Source organism: Triticum aestivum, chromosome 4B (genome assembly GCF_018294505.1).
Source record: "Triticum aestivum cultivar Chinese Spring chromosome 4B, IWGSC CS RefSeq v2.1, whole genome shotgun sequence".
NCBI classification, from domain to species: Eukaryota; Viridiplantae; Streptophyta; class Magnoliopsida; order Poales; family Poaceae; genus Triticum; species Triticum aestivum.
The window spans coordinates 57,832,351-57,846,458 of record NC_057804.1 but is presented as its reverse complement, the minus strand read 5'-3'; positions in this window follow the sequence as shown (position 1 = coordinate 57,846,458).

The following is a 14,108-nucleotide window of genomic DNA, read 5'->3' as shown; positions in this document are numbered from 1 at the left end:
GAATCTTTTGAACTAAGTGAATGTGATCGGACCCTAACCTGTCTATGCTTTCTACCTCAAGCTCTATCTATCCAAGTCATATGCATTCTGTTGAAACTATTGAATGTCTTCTCTGCATCCTTGTCAGCAGAAGATACAGTGACACACATTTATATCCAGCTTTAATGACATATCCTTTTGCCTGAAACCCAGAGAATTCAGAACGACCATCCCGACAATCCAGGCGTGCGTGGGAACGTGGAACAACTCTCAGTGAGTTGCATGTTCGCCACGTGTTCATCAGAATGTGAACAGCCAGGGGCACCTGCGTAATTGTGCTGTGCTGTCTCTGTCCTTATAAATGCCTATCTAGTCTCGGTCAAAAATCCTTCTTCCTCCTTCGCCATCTCTCACAAACCCTAGCGCCTACGCTAGCTCTCGACGCCGCCAACAACGAAGCGCTTAGCTGCCACGACCTCCTCGACGTCGTCCTCACGCCGGCCGCGGACCTTGTTTTCTCCGCCGTTGCCGTAGGTGTCTTCCATCGCCAAGTTAGGGCACGGGAGATCAAACTGCTCGGCATCCATCTTCGCTCCGTCTAGCAGTTCTTCGCGTGGTAATAAAAGTTTACTTTTTACCGTCTTTTTGATCTAATAGATTCATCCCTTCCTACCAAAAATGGTTTCTAGATCTTCGAACATGAATCTATCTCTGTCTGCATCTCGTATTCTGCCTAGTATATTCACTTATGCTTCTTCACAAGTTAGATTCCTCACTTGTACTTATTCTTGGATTCGTACAACTCTGGAACCAACTCTCATCATATAAGTGAATATCTTCGCGATATGAGGTCAATGTCTTCAAACTGATTTATCTTCAAAATCTTCTGAGAATGCATATGACCTCTTCCCCTTCCCCCGCACCTTTAATGCTGTCACAGGTACATGTCCGTGAGAGAATCCCTTTTCTCATAGTCTGCATTCGTTTGCAGAATTCTTGCAGAGTCACATCAACTCACCTGAAGCGAGTTCCTGTCAGTCTAGCCGTTTGAAGCCATTGCATGTTCTGAAGCCTTTCAGTTTACACTTCATGGCAACTGAAAAGTCAGCAAAAAAGGGAGGCAGACAACATCGTGGTAACACCTCCAAGGACTTACCTCTAGATTTGCACAAAATGTACAAAACTGATCCAGAAGAAACCTATACTGAACGCAAGAATCGAATCCAATGGATTTGAAGATATTGGGCAGAAGAATGGTTCAGATATCGCTTCATCACCAAAGAATATGCAGAGAATAATGCCATCAAGGCACCCTGGGGTGATATTTTGTACAAAAATCTTCCACCCAGGACTCAGGTTGAAGCTATTGAGCAAGGTTTCTATCCGTGCATGGTGCGCGGACCACAGCCTGAGAATGCTGACCCATCTTCACTACTCTGGTGTCGTGAAGACAGTCTGTTCAAGCGCAACTACCAGTTCGCCAAAGACTCAGCTGCAAAGAACAAGAAGGATCTGGGGCTTGACTTCAACCCTGGTCCCTCCTTACCTCGGGACAATGGCACCCGTGAAGCCAATGAAAACAGGATTGGCCCCTTCTACAACCTTGCTGGCCTCATCACTCACATTACTGTTCAAGGTGCCAAAGTGGATCATTCTGATGATGATTCTGACACCGACGTTGCTCCAGCTCCTGCTCCAAAGCCTCAGAAGCAAAAGAAGACTAAAGCTTCAAAACCATCTGCTGCTCCAAAGACTTTGAGAGCGAAGCCATTGGCAACCGCCCCTTCTGCTCCCAGCAATAACTCTAAAGATCTCTCTCGTGTCTCCAAGAAGCGTGAGAAGCCACAGAAGAAACCTGTTCAGAGACTCAGCCAAGCACTGACACCAGCTGCCGTTCTGAGGAACGAATCTGAAGCCATTGATTTGTCTTCAGATTAAGAATTTGGTGAGGATGCTTTGGAGCAGCTGATCAAGAGCAAGCAAGAGGCGGAGATCTTCAATGATCTGCCCCTCTTTGATGTGAATATCTTGCACAATTTCATTGATGAATGGTTCGACAATCAAGATCTCAGCTTTGATGATCTTCAACTTCCCATTGGCATCAGCGTCGCCTTCCAAGGCGCAATTGCTTCTGAGCTAGCTCTGGCCCAGCGAATTGTTGAACTGAAACACAAGATTGATTTCGAGAAGGAACAATTCAAGAAGCATGTGGCCAAGCTGAGTGTGGCTGATGTCCAAAAATTCAAGGTGATGCTGAATGACCTTAAAGAAGCCTTTCGCAAGAAGCGTGAAGAAGCCAAAGCCTCAAGAGAGCGCATGAAAACTCTTGCCGCCAAATGTGTTCAAGCTTACAACAAAGCTGAAAAGCGCAAGGCACTTGGGCGTCCTGGTATTGACCCCAAGATGGCTGCCAAGCAAAAGAAGAAGTCTGCTGTGGCCCCCATTGAAGCTCCAAGGCGGGAAGAACCTCACATTGTCTTCCCTGCCAGCATGACAGGCTCGAAGCCTAAGGTCTCCACAGTGGCTTCAGACCAGAAGAAAACTAAGGCAGCTGAAGCCGAAGCAAGAAAGAGGAAAACCAAGCACACCACTGCTGAAGCACCACCCCTTAAGAAGAGAAAAACCAAGAAGAGAGATCGGGCTGCTCCTACAGAGCCCCTTGTTGTTGAACCCCTTGCCTTTATTCCCCTCCATCTGCAAACCAAGAGCGTCAAATGATTGTTCATGAGCCTGCTTCCACAGAGGCTCCTAAAGCTTAAGAAGTTCTAGTCGTCGACCCCATCGCGACTGAAGACATTGTTCAAGATGACGCAGTTCTTCCTCAGATCGAGTGCCCATCGGTATCATCGCCTGTTCAAACGAACAATGACCTTATCAGTATTGGTCGTCCTTTGACGCCGATCTCACAAGATGCATCGTGGGCTGATCGCCCCCAGCCAGCTACCCCACATCAAGACTCACCAAGTACACCCCAACCGTCATCTGTACCCGTCATCAGCCCCATGTCCAATGATGACAACTACATGGAGACATCACCATCACCAAAGGCATCGCCCATATTCCAACGACTTCACAAAGGCCTGAGGCCATCTGTCTCCATGACCACCATCACAGAAGAGGGCTCCAACTTGTCAAGTTCAGTGGCACATCAAGTGTTCTCTAAAGACAATCCTTCTGTGACGGTCCCTGTGTCTGAAGCCAATGTTGCTGAAGACCCTCCGACTGCATAAGCCGGAGCAACACAAGAAGAAGAGCATGTCGCTACTCCCCCAGCAACTCAAGAAGAAGTTAATGAAGAGAACCAGTCTATGCCAGAACCTCCAACTATTCAAGTGGAGGGTGAGAATCCTGAGGCTGCCACAACTGACATTCCTGAAGCCAATGACGTTGTCATGGCCGAAGCCAATGTGGAGGCTATAGTGGGCAATGCACCAGTGGCCAATGAAGCCCATGAAGCAACTGAAGTCAATGCCGCACCTGACACAAATCTGCAGCCTGAAGTCAATGCCACTGCTCCTGTTCCGCCTCCAAGGCCACATACCATCGAGCAAGCATACAACTATGACCAACTTGTCACTGTCAGATGGCCTATTCTGATTCCTCCACCTGCTGCTGGTCCTCAATTTGATTACCATGTCGAGCACAGGCCTCAGGTTCAGAAGCCAAAGCCAAGACTGCCCAGATTTCCAGGTACTGCCACTTCACCAGGATCTTTCCATGTCAACGACTTCATTGCACACAACACCTTCTTCGATAGTGATAAGAACCCCTACACAAGGCCCAAGATTTCATCTGATCGGTTCTAGAGTTATCAGCAGCGCAACTATTATTCATGCATTCTGTACAACCAAGGCCACATATTTTCGCATATGCGCCTTGATACTGAAGCCATAGCTGGCCTGTCCTGCTTAGAAGAAGCTCTAGGTTGCTTCAAAGAGGCTGGCTTACTGCATTTCGTCACTGATAAGGAGCACTGGAATGAAGAGTTTCTGCTTCAATTCTACGCCACTCTTCATATCAGAGGATACAACAGGATCCTAAGACTTGGGTCTTTGAGTGGATGACAGGAAATGTCCATCATGAAGCCAAAGCATTTGATGTCATTGAGCTTACTGGCCTACCCACTCTAGGTGATCTCTATGAACCTGGTTGTCAGCTTCACACTACAACTGTGGAAATCATCTTTCACAAGCCAGAACCCGACATGAGCCAGATGCTCAGTATGATGAAGCCATTGCCTCCAGATGCAGAATATCCTATGGAGTTCTTTATTGAAGACCTTGAGTATCTGCCAAGCACAATCTATCACATCATAAGGCGAACTCTCTGGCCCATCAAAGGACATTCTCCAAAGGCTAAGCTAGAAGGTGAAATGAATACATTGGTCTTCCATATTCTTCATGGCAAATGCTTCAATGCACAAGATTTCTTCATCTGCAAACTTGCTGCATTAGGATCTGACATTTTTGGCTTGAAGTTCTATGCTCTATGGATCATGCGTCTAATCAAGCTTCACACTGTTTTCAACTATCGACCATCTGCACATAACCACATTGTCTTCTTGCCAGACGTTGATATGTCTGTTGAAGCCATCTATGCAGAGCCTGACAAGGAGCCCCTTTATCTTCATAACATTGATCGCCAGAGCTTCACTCAGCCCATTGAAGGTGTGCTGGATGCCACTCGAGTCTATCCGTTGGCTGGTACTACACATGCACCTCACCGTGCCCAAACCAAAGCCACTAACAGCACAATTGCTCAACGGCCTCAAAAGCGATCTCGTGTTCTCAATGACCGAGAGCTTCTCGTTGGCCTGCATCAAAAGCAGGATAGGCATCATGATTGGCTCAAGTGCCAGATGCAGAGCATCATGACTGACATCAACCGCATTCGCAACCTTGCAACCAAGAATGCCTTTGTCGCGCATGAAACTTGTCGACGCACATGGAAGGGGCTGACGCTTATGTGTGCCGAGGAAGATCTTCAAGACGATGGCTTCTCAGAACGATTCAAGTTTGATTCCACTCCGCCCAGAAATGCTGTTCTGCGGCGTACTCCATCTCTTGAAGACTCAGAGTACTCCTGTCGGTGTCAAAACCGGCGGATCTCGGGTAGGGGGTCCCGAACTGTGCGTCTAGGCGGATGGTAACAGGAGACAAGGGACACAATGTTTTACCCAGGTTCGGGCCCTCTTGATGGAGGTAAAACCCTACGTCCTTCTTGATTAATATTGATGATGTGTGTTACAAGAGTGGATCTACCACGAGATCAAGGAGGCTAAACCCTAGAAGCTAGCCTATGGTATGATTGTTGTTCGTCCTATGGACTAAAGCCATCCGGTTTATATAGACATCGGAGAGGGCTAGGGTTACACAGAGTCGGTTTACAATGGTAGGAGATCTACATATCCGTATCGCCAAGCTTGCCTTCCACGCCAAGGAAAGTCCCATCCGGACATGGGACGAAGTCTTCAATCTTGTATCTTCATAGTCTTGGAGTCCAGCCAATGATGATAGTTCGGCTATCCGGACACCCCCTAGTCCGGAACTCCCTCAGTAGCCCCTGAACCAGGCTTCAATGACGACGAGTCCGTCGCGCATGTTGTCTTCGGCATTGCAAGGCGGGTTCTTCCTCCGAATAATTTATAGAAGATTGTGAACACCAGGATAGTGTCCGGCTCTGCAAAAATAAATTCCACGTACCACCGTAGAGAGAATAATATTACACCAGTTCAATCTACTGACGTGTTTTGTGGCATGACGTCACACCACTACCAAGCCTTTACTCGAATTGTTTTTATTGTACCACCTCAGCGCGTCTAGCGAAGCGGTTTCCTTGGCACGTCTTGTCGAAGCAGAGATCGTGTTCCCCTTATTCCGGGATTCCCATCAATACGGACGTGGGTAACCCAACCGCACCATTGATTGCGGCGCTTGGGGGATAAGCGAGTTATATCAGGCCGGTGGGGACGCATGTTTGTGTCCGCCCATATAAGGGGATAAAGATGCAACCCTTTTACCTGCGCCTTCTTCCTCCTTGGCTTATCCAACTCCGCAAACTCGAGCTCCAGTGCCCAAGTCCGCACTTCTCACCTCAACCTTCTGCAACTATGTCCGGAGCGGGAGGCAAGTGGATGGCCTCCTCCGTCACGGAGGGGCAGATCCAGAAGCTGCGCAACGCCGGATATTTGTCCAGCGACATCGCGCACCGGCTCCCCGACGAGGGAGAGCTCATCCCCACCCCCAGGCCCCATGAGAGGGTAGTATTTCTTCCCCATTTCCTCCGCGGACTGGGCTTCCCACTCCATCCCTTTGTCCGGGGGCTCATGTTCTACTACGGCCTGGATTTCCATGATCTGGCCCCGAATTTCATCCTCAACATCTCGGCGTTTATCGTCGTGTGTGAGGCCTTCCTCTGCTTACAGCCCCACTTCGGCTTGTGGCTCAAGACCTTCAGCGTCAAGCCGAAGGTTGTGAAGGGCAGCCAAGCGGAGTGCGGAGGCGCCATGGTGGGCAGGATGTCCAACGTTACTTGGCTTGAGGGCACTTTCGTGAAAACCATCAAGGGGTGGCAATCGGGGTGGTTCTACATCACCGAGCCGCGTGACCCTGAATGGGCAGCGGCCCCCGAATTCAGATCTGGCGTCCCCACACGGCTCACCTCCTGGAAAGAGAGCGGCCGAACTTGGGGTGATTCAGAGGAGCTGACCGGACTCCAAGCCTGCGTCCAAAAGCTGGTGGACAAGAAGCTCAAGCTTGTCAACATGGTCCAGGTCATGCTCATCCGCTGAATCCTCTCGTGCCAACGGCGGGGCTTCAACATGTGGGAGTTCGATCCGGCGCAGCATCAGACTTTGAGCGGGCTCTTCGACACTACGTACGAAGATGTCTGGAAGGTGCTGTTCAAGGGCGCCAAGGCTCCCGCATCCGCTACCGAAGATCGCGAATTCAGCTCGCAGCGTCCGGCTGACGAGGTAAGCGATTTTGTCCTTTACGGGATGCTTGTTTTCCATAGTTTGACTCTATGCGGGATCTAAACTCCCTTTCCTTTGACAGGGCTGGCTGGCGAAGGCCGAGCGGACTATCTGTCCGGCCCCATTGCCAGAGGACCCAGCGGACGCCCGCTTAACGGGGCTGCTGGCTCCGGCACCCCACGTGGTGCCGGAGAAGAAGGCCAAGAAGAAGGCCACAGGGACTCGGAAGAGTTCCTGTTTTCAGGTGCTATCGGATGACGACTCCGAGGCCGACTCCTCTCACCAAGGTGAGGAGGAGAAGAAGAAAGCCTCTCTCCCAGTGGGGGGAGAGAAGAAAAGGAAGGCCTCCCCAACGAGGGAGGCCGAAGGGTCCAAGAAGGGAAAAACTCTTCCCCCGGACTGCTCTGCCAACGCCAGTGACGACGACGAGGACTGGCCTCCAAGGGCCAAGCCCCTGGCGAGATCGTGAGTATCCGGACTCCCGAATAACTTCATGGTTTTTCTTTTTTGCCACACAATGTCTTTCTAATGCCGCATACAACCCTGCAGTCCGCCCAAGGATGATCTTCCCGCTTCGTCGAGCGGGTCCTTAGGTGCATCGGATATGGATTCTCTTCCGACTGCCTCCACCCCCATGACGCGGACGATGCCGAGGTGGGATCCCGGGAAGGGACCCACCAGGAGGAGGAGGCCCCGGAGGTGTCGCAGGACAACCTCCCGGACTTTGCATCGGACTCGGCCCCGGAACCCATAGTGGCTCCGGAGTCCGGCGGGCGACCCCTTCGTAAGAAGGGCAAGACCGTGATGTCGGCAGCCTCCGTCCAACCGGAGGCGCCAGATAACTTGCTGGAGGCGCTCAATGGCGCCTCCATTGAAGAGGAACACCGCACTATTATGAGTGCGGTGATTCAGAAGGTTCAACTCGCCAAGAGCGGGCTGACCGAAGCCTGCAGCAGCCTTCTAACAGGCTTTGAGGTAAGAATTTTGATATATGTAAAATAGTACCGCATAGACAGTAGCCCCTGATGCTCGGTTCGGTGTTCGGAAAGAAAAGCCGGACGGAGGATCTAAGAAGATATACGCAGGAGTCATAAAAAATAAGTCAATATGGGATTGCAGGCTGCGCTGCTGACCTCTGCCGCACTGACTGCGGAGGTCAATACTTTGAAGGAAAGCCTCGAGCGGTCCAAGAACGAGCTCGGCCGTGCCAAAAAGCAGCTCGAGGACAAGGAAGGTGAATAACACCTTATTAAAATTGTACCTTACAGAAAAGGATTTCGGTTGCAAAAAGAATGACAAGGATAACGTGGGTATTGCAGGGGCCACTAGCGAGGTGGCGACCCTGAAGGAGGCGGTGTCCACGGCCGAACGTAATGCGGCTACGGAACGCTCCGAGCGAGAGAAGCAGGAGGCGCGGGTGGCAGAGGTACAACAAGAGCTCCAGGCTCTCATGGAAAAACATGAGAGTTTGGAGCATGACCCGGAGACTCGAGAGTCCGAGCTTGCGACGGCCCTTGAGAGTGCCAAAGACGCTAAGGCCGAAGCCTATAAGGCCCTCCAAGAAATCAAGGAATTGAAGAAAATAGCAGCGGGTAAGGCATTTTTCATGCAAAGTAAGCATGTGAGTGTTAATTACCTGTTACTTACCCGAATTCGGAGCTCTCCAGGAACGTTCGCAGATCTTCCTGGCAGCGTATCCGATGCCGCCGCATTCTACCGGGCCGAGGAGGGGAGCTCGACGGAGAAGGTCTTCTGGTCTCAGTATGCTGAGGCCGGACATCCGATGCCCCTTAGCGACCAGCTGAAGCAGCTGGTCGAGTTCCACAAGGTGGCCGAACAGGCCATGAAGGGCCTCATAGTTTGGCTGTGGCCTAAGGAGGCCATGCCTGGGAGCTATTTCGGCCTGGTGCGGCGGCTGGTGGATGCGTGCCCGTGGGTTGAAGTCATCAAGCACTCCGCTTGTATTGAGGGTGCCCGTCGGGCCCTTGCCCACGCAAAGGTGCACTGGGGCAAGATGGATGCCCAGAAGCTTGTGACGGACCCGCCACCGCAGGGCAAGGAGCACCGCACGCCCGAGATGTATTATAAGAGTGTCCTGAAGGGTGCCCGCACTATTGCGGGTGAGTGCTCCAAAGATGTAATATTTGAGTAGACTCGCATTTTGTTATCCTGTGAGCTGAAAACTTAGTTCATATGCGCTAAGCAACGCATTTTAATTTAAAATATTACCTTCTGTGCGGCTGTTTATCAAATCTGAGAGATGGCAAGTCGTCGGCTTCAGCCCCCATGCCACGAGTGCTGGGGTGTTCGGGATAAATTTGAGCACTCTTGTTCCCATATTTGGGTCCATCTAGGGAGGCGCTCAACACAACGAACAAGGCAACCGGACTTATAATGCTTGAACACTCTCACTTAGCCATAGAATTCTATAATTTTAAATTTCGGCGAAGCCCCTAGTCTTCGGAAGGCTGAATTTGGGGCGCTATCCACGCCTGGGCCGGACAAAGTCGGCTCCTCGCTCTAAGCGGCATAAGTCTTTAAGGACTCGCAAAAAACCTCTCGAACAGCGACCAGCTCTCGCCTCATCATGACGGTCAGTTTTAGCTTTCTCCACTGAGGCGCTCACCCAGCTCAACCGGGGCGCAATCGCAATGGTTCTCCCAGTGCTACCTTAGCCAATACAACGGAACGTAAGGTACCAAAACATGGGAGCCGGGCAAACCCAACTATTGACCCAAGACATGATTCGGAGCTGATGGATATAATGCTATAAGTTCGGGGTGCCGCACTTGTGAAAGTGTTCGGACTTATCACACCATGATGCGGGAAACATAAGCCCCTGGTGTATTTAGCCGTACCAAAACGTACGGATGCGACATGTCACAAATGAACATATGTATAAGAGAGAAATGCAATTGGAAGCAAAAAGGTGCTGCATTACTTATTCAAGAAAAACTGCTGTAAGTGCAGAACGATACAAATGGTGCGATAAGCAAGGGATGGGACTGTTAAACATGTCCCCCTCCAGGGGTAGGCTGTGGAATGGTGCATAAAACAGATTTAATGCTCGTAATGGAGACCACCTGGATATTCGTTGTAGCCTTTCTCCTTCCCTGGCTGTTGCATCGTGAGTTCGACATGTCTGCTGCCGGACAGGGGCTCTGACGAACGGAGTCTTGTGGGTAAAAAAAAGGAAAAAAAGAACGACACACCTGAGAGCCCCTGGTGTGGTTGAGCCGCAGTCTGGGCCTATCGTGGTCGTGCCCCTCTCCCCATGCCCATGGTATCTTCAGAGCATAATGGTGTACGCAAAGGACCTGTCTTGACGTTTTACAGGGGCTGGGGTTGGGGCCGCACTGCTACGCATGCTCGGAACGTGCCAGGTGGGCTTGTTGTAGGTTACTCCGGGAGCGCTTAGCTGTGTCCGGCCGCTTAACGGCCGGACTCGAGAATTGCCTTAAGAGGCTGCATTGTACTTCTGCCGCGAGAGCCGCTGTATGTTCCTCCATGCGGAGAGAACGTTCAGTGTTTCCGTTGACCGTGATGACTCCTCGAGGGCCTGGCATCTTGAGCTTGAGGTATGCGTAGTGCGGCACCGCGTTGAACTTTGCAAACGTGGTACGTCCGAGCAGGGCATGATAGCCGCTGCGGAACAGAACTATGTCGAAGATTACTCCTCGCTTCGGAAGTTATCCGGGGATCCGAAGACCACTTCCAGTGTAACTGAGCCTGTACAATTGGCTTCTACACCTGGTATGACGCCTTTAAAGGTCATCTTGGTAGGTTTAATCCTTGAGGGGTCTATGCCCATTTTGCGCACTGTATCCTGATAAAGCAGGTCAGGCTGCTGCCGCCGTCCATCAGGACTCTGGTGAGGTGAAATCCGTCGACGATTGGGTCTAAGACCAATGCGGCGAATCCGCCGTGGCGGATGCTGGTGGGGTGGTCCCTTCGGTCAAAAGTGATCGGGCAGGAGGACCATGGATTGAACTTCGGGGCAACTGGCTCCATCGCGTATACATCCCTGAGTGCACGCTTCCGTCCCTTTTGGGTATGTGCGTTGCGTATATCATGTTCACCGTCCGCACCTGTGGGGGGAAACCCTTCTGTCCTCTATTGTTCGGCGGTCGGGTCTCTTCCTCATCATCGCTGTGCAGCCCCTTGTCATTGTTTTTGGCAATTAACTTGCCTGCCTGCTTGAATACCCAACAGTCCCTGTTGGTGTGGTTAGCTGGCTTTTTGGGGGTGCCGTGTATCTGGCACGAGCGGTCGAGTATTCGGTCCAAATTGGACGGACCCGGAGTAGTTCTTTTGAATGGCTTTTTCCGCTGACCGGGTTTAGAGCCTCTGAATCCGGCATTGACTGCCGTATCCTCACTATTGTCGCCGTTAATGCGGCGTTTGTTTTTGTTATGACGCGACCTGCCATTATGGTCCTTGATATCCGGACTGCCAGAATTTTTGCTGAGGTTGTTGCTGCGTGCTAGCCAGCTGTCCTCACCCGCGCATAAGCGGGTCATGAGTGATGTGAGGGCTGCCATGGATTTCGGCTTTTCCTGTCCCAGGTGCCGGGCAAGCCACTCATCGCGGATATTATGCTTGAAGGCCGCTAGGGCCTCCACATCCGGACAGTCGACGATTTGGTTTTTCTTGGTTAAGAACCGTGTCCAGAATTGTCTGGCCGATTCGTCTGGCTGCTGAATTATGTGGCTTAGGTCATCATCGTCTGGTGGTCGCACATACGTGCCTTGGAAGTTATTGAGGAATGCGGCTTCCAGGTCTTCCCAACTCCCAATTGACTCTGCTGGCAAGCTGTTAAGCCAATGCCGGGCTGGTCCTTTAAGCTTGAGGGGGAGATATTTGATGGCGTGAAGATCGTCACCGCGGGCCATGTGAATGTGAAGGAGATAGTCTTCGATCCAAGCCGCGGGGTCTATTGTACCATCGTAAGATTCAATATTCACGGGTTTAAACCCTTCGGGGATTTGATGATCCATTACTTCATCTGTGAAGCATAGTGGGTGTGCGGCGCCTCTGTACTGGGCGATATCACGACAGATCTCAAAAGAGCTTTGTCTATTTTGTTCGGCCCGGCCGGACTTACTGTGTCCGGCACGACGGTTGTCGTCACGTATCATGGGGCACCCACGCGATCCATAGATCGATCTTGATTGTCTTGCCCTATCCTCCAATATATCTCGCAAGTCCGGAGCGTTCTCCTGTGGCCTTGTGCTTTTCGAGCGATGCCGGGGTACGGGTGTAGTGAAGGGCCTAGAGGCCTCTCTGTCGCGACCACAGGGTGGTCGGTCAGCCGTATTGTCTCCTGGTGATGCGGGTTCATACGCCTCCTCCTCTAATCGGGGGAGCAGCTTGCGTTTAGGGTAGCTTTTGGAGGGGCGTTCGAGCTCATGCTCTTCGGCCGCGAGGACTTCAGTCCATCTGTCGGCTAGCAGATCTTGATCAGCTCTAAGCTGTTGCTGCTTTTTCTTGAGGCTGTTCGCCGTGGCCATAAGCCTGCGTTTAAAACGCTCTTGTTCAGCGGGATCCTCAGGCACGACGAATTCATCGTCGTCGAGGCTTGCCTCGTCTCCGGAGGGGGGCATATAATCCTCTACCTCTTCTTCTACCGCTCTCTCATGAGGGCTGGCGTCTCCGTCCTCCTGCGTTGGATCTTGCTGGAGTGGGTTGTCTTCGGCACTGTCGGTGTATTATTATCTCCGGTGCCGGAATCTTCATTCTTGCTGTGGCGGGATTTAGAGCGGCGCCGCTGACACCGACGCTTGGGCTGTTTCTTGGAGGGGTCATCCTCCGTTGTTCCTTCGCCATTCCCATCCTTTGGGATATCCACCATGTATATGTCATATGATGAGGTGGCTTTCCAGTGCCCGGTGGGCGCTGGTTCTTGGTCGTCTCCGGCATCGTCGTACATACCGTCGATGTCTTCGGAGTCGTAGTTTAGCATGTCGGTTAGATCGTCGACAGTGGCTACCAAGTGGGTGGTGGGTGGGCTTTGAATTTCTTCATCGTCCGCATCCCAACCGTCCTGACCGCAGTCCGGCCAGGGCTCTCTTGATAACGAGAGATACTTTAGCGAACTCAAGATGTCGCCGAAAGGTGAGTGTTGAAAGATGTCCGCTGCTATGAACTCCATGATCGGCGCCCAATCAGATTCGATCGGAGGGGGCGCGGGAGGTTCGGAGTCCGGCAAGGAGTCCGGCACCTCGGAGTCACGAGCTTCATGAGGGACAAGGTCAGTGTTCGGCTCTATCGCCATAGAGGTTGCAGCCCCCGAGGCGGTGTCTAGCCATCCGTCCTCGACCTGCACAGCTGGCTCTGAACTGAAGATCGGAGCAGGTTCGAGTGCAGCCTCCAGGGTACTGTCCGGCTGCAGAGCTAAATCATGCTCGCCGTGACAGTGCGGCACGCTCGGATGTGGCTCGAGTCCATCGAGGATCAAGTCCCCGCGGATGTCAGCCGTGAAGTTCAAACTTCCAAATCTGACCTGACGGCCAGGGGCGTAGCTTTCGATCTGCTCCAGTTGGCCAAGCGAATTGGCCCGTAGTGCGAAGTCGCCGAATACGAAGATCTGTCCGGGGAGGAAGGTCTCACCCTGGACTGCGTCGTTTGATGATGATCGAAGAAGCCATCGAGCCTATCGGTGACGACACAGAGGAACTCTCCATGAAAGCACCAATGTCGGTGTCAAAACCGGCGGATCTCGGGTAGGGGGTCCCGAACTGTGCATCTAGGCGGATGGTAACAGGAGACAAGGGACACAATGTTTTACCCAGGTTCTGGCCCTCTTGATGGAGGTAAAACCCTACGTCCTGCTTGATTAATATTGATGATGTGTGTTACAAGAGTGGATCTACCACGAGATCAAGGAGGCTAAACCCTAGAAGCTAGCCTATGGTATGATTGTTGTTCGTCCTATGGACTAAAGCCATCCGGTTTATATAGACACCGGAGAGGGCTAGGGTTACACAGAGTCGGTTTACAATGGTAGGAGATCTACATATCCGTATCGCCAAGCTTGCCTTCCACGCCAAGGAAAGTCCCATCCGGACATGGGACAAAGTCTTCAATCTTGTATCTTCATAGTCTTGGGGTCTGGCCGATGATGATAGTTCGACTTTCCGGACACCCCCTAGTTCGG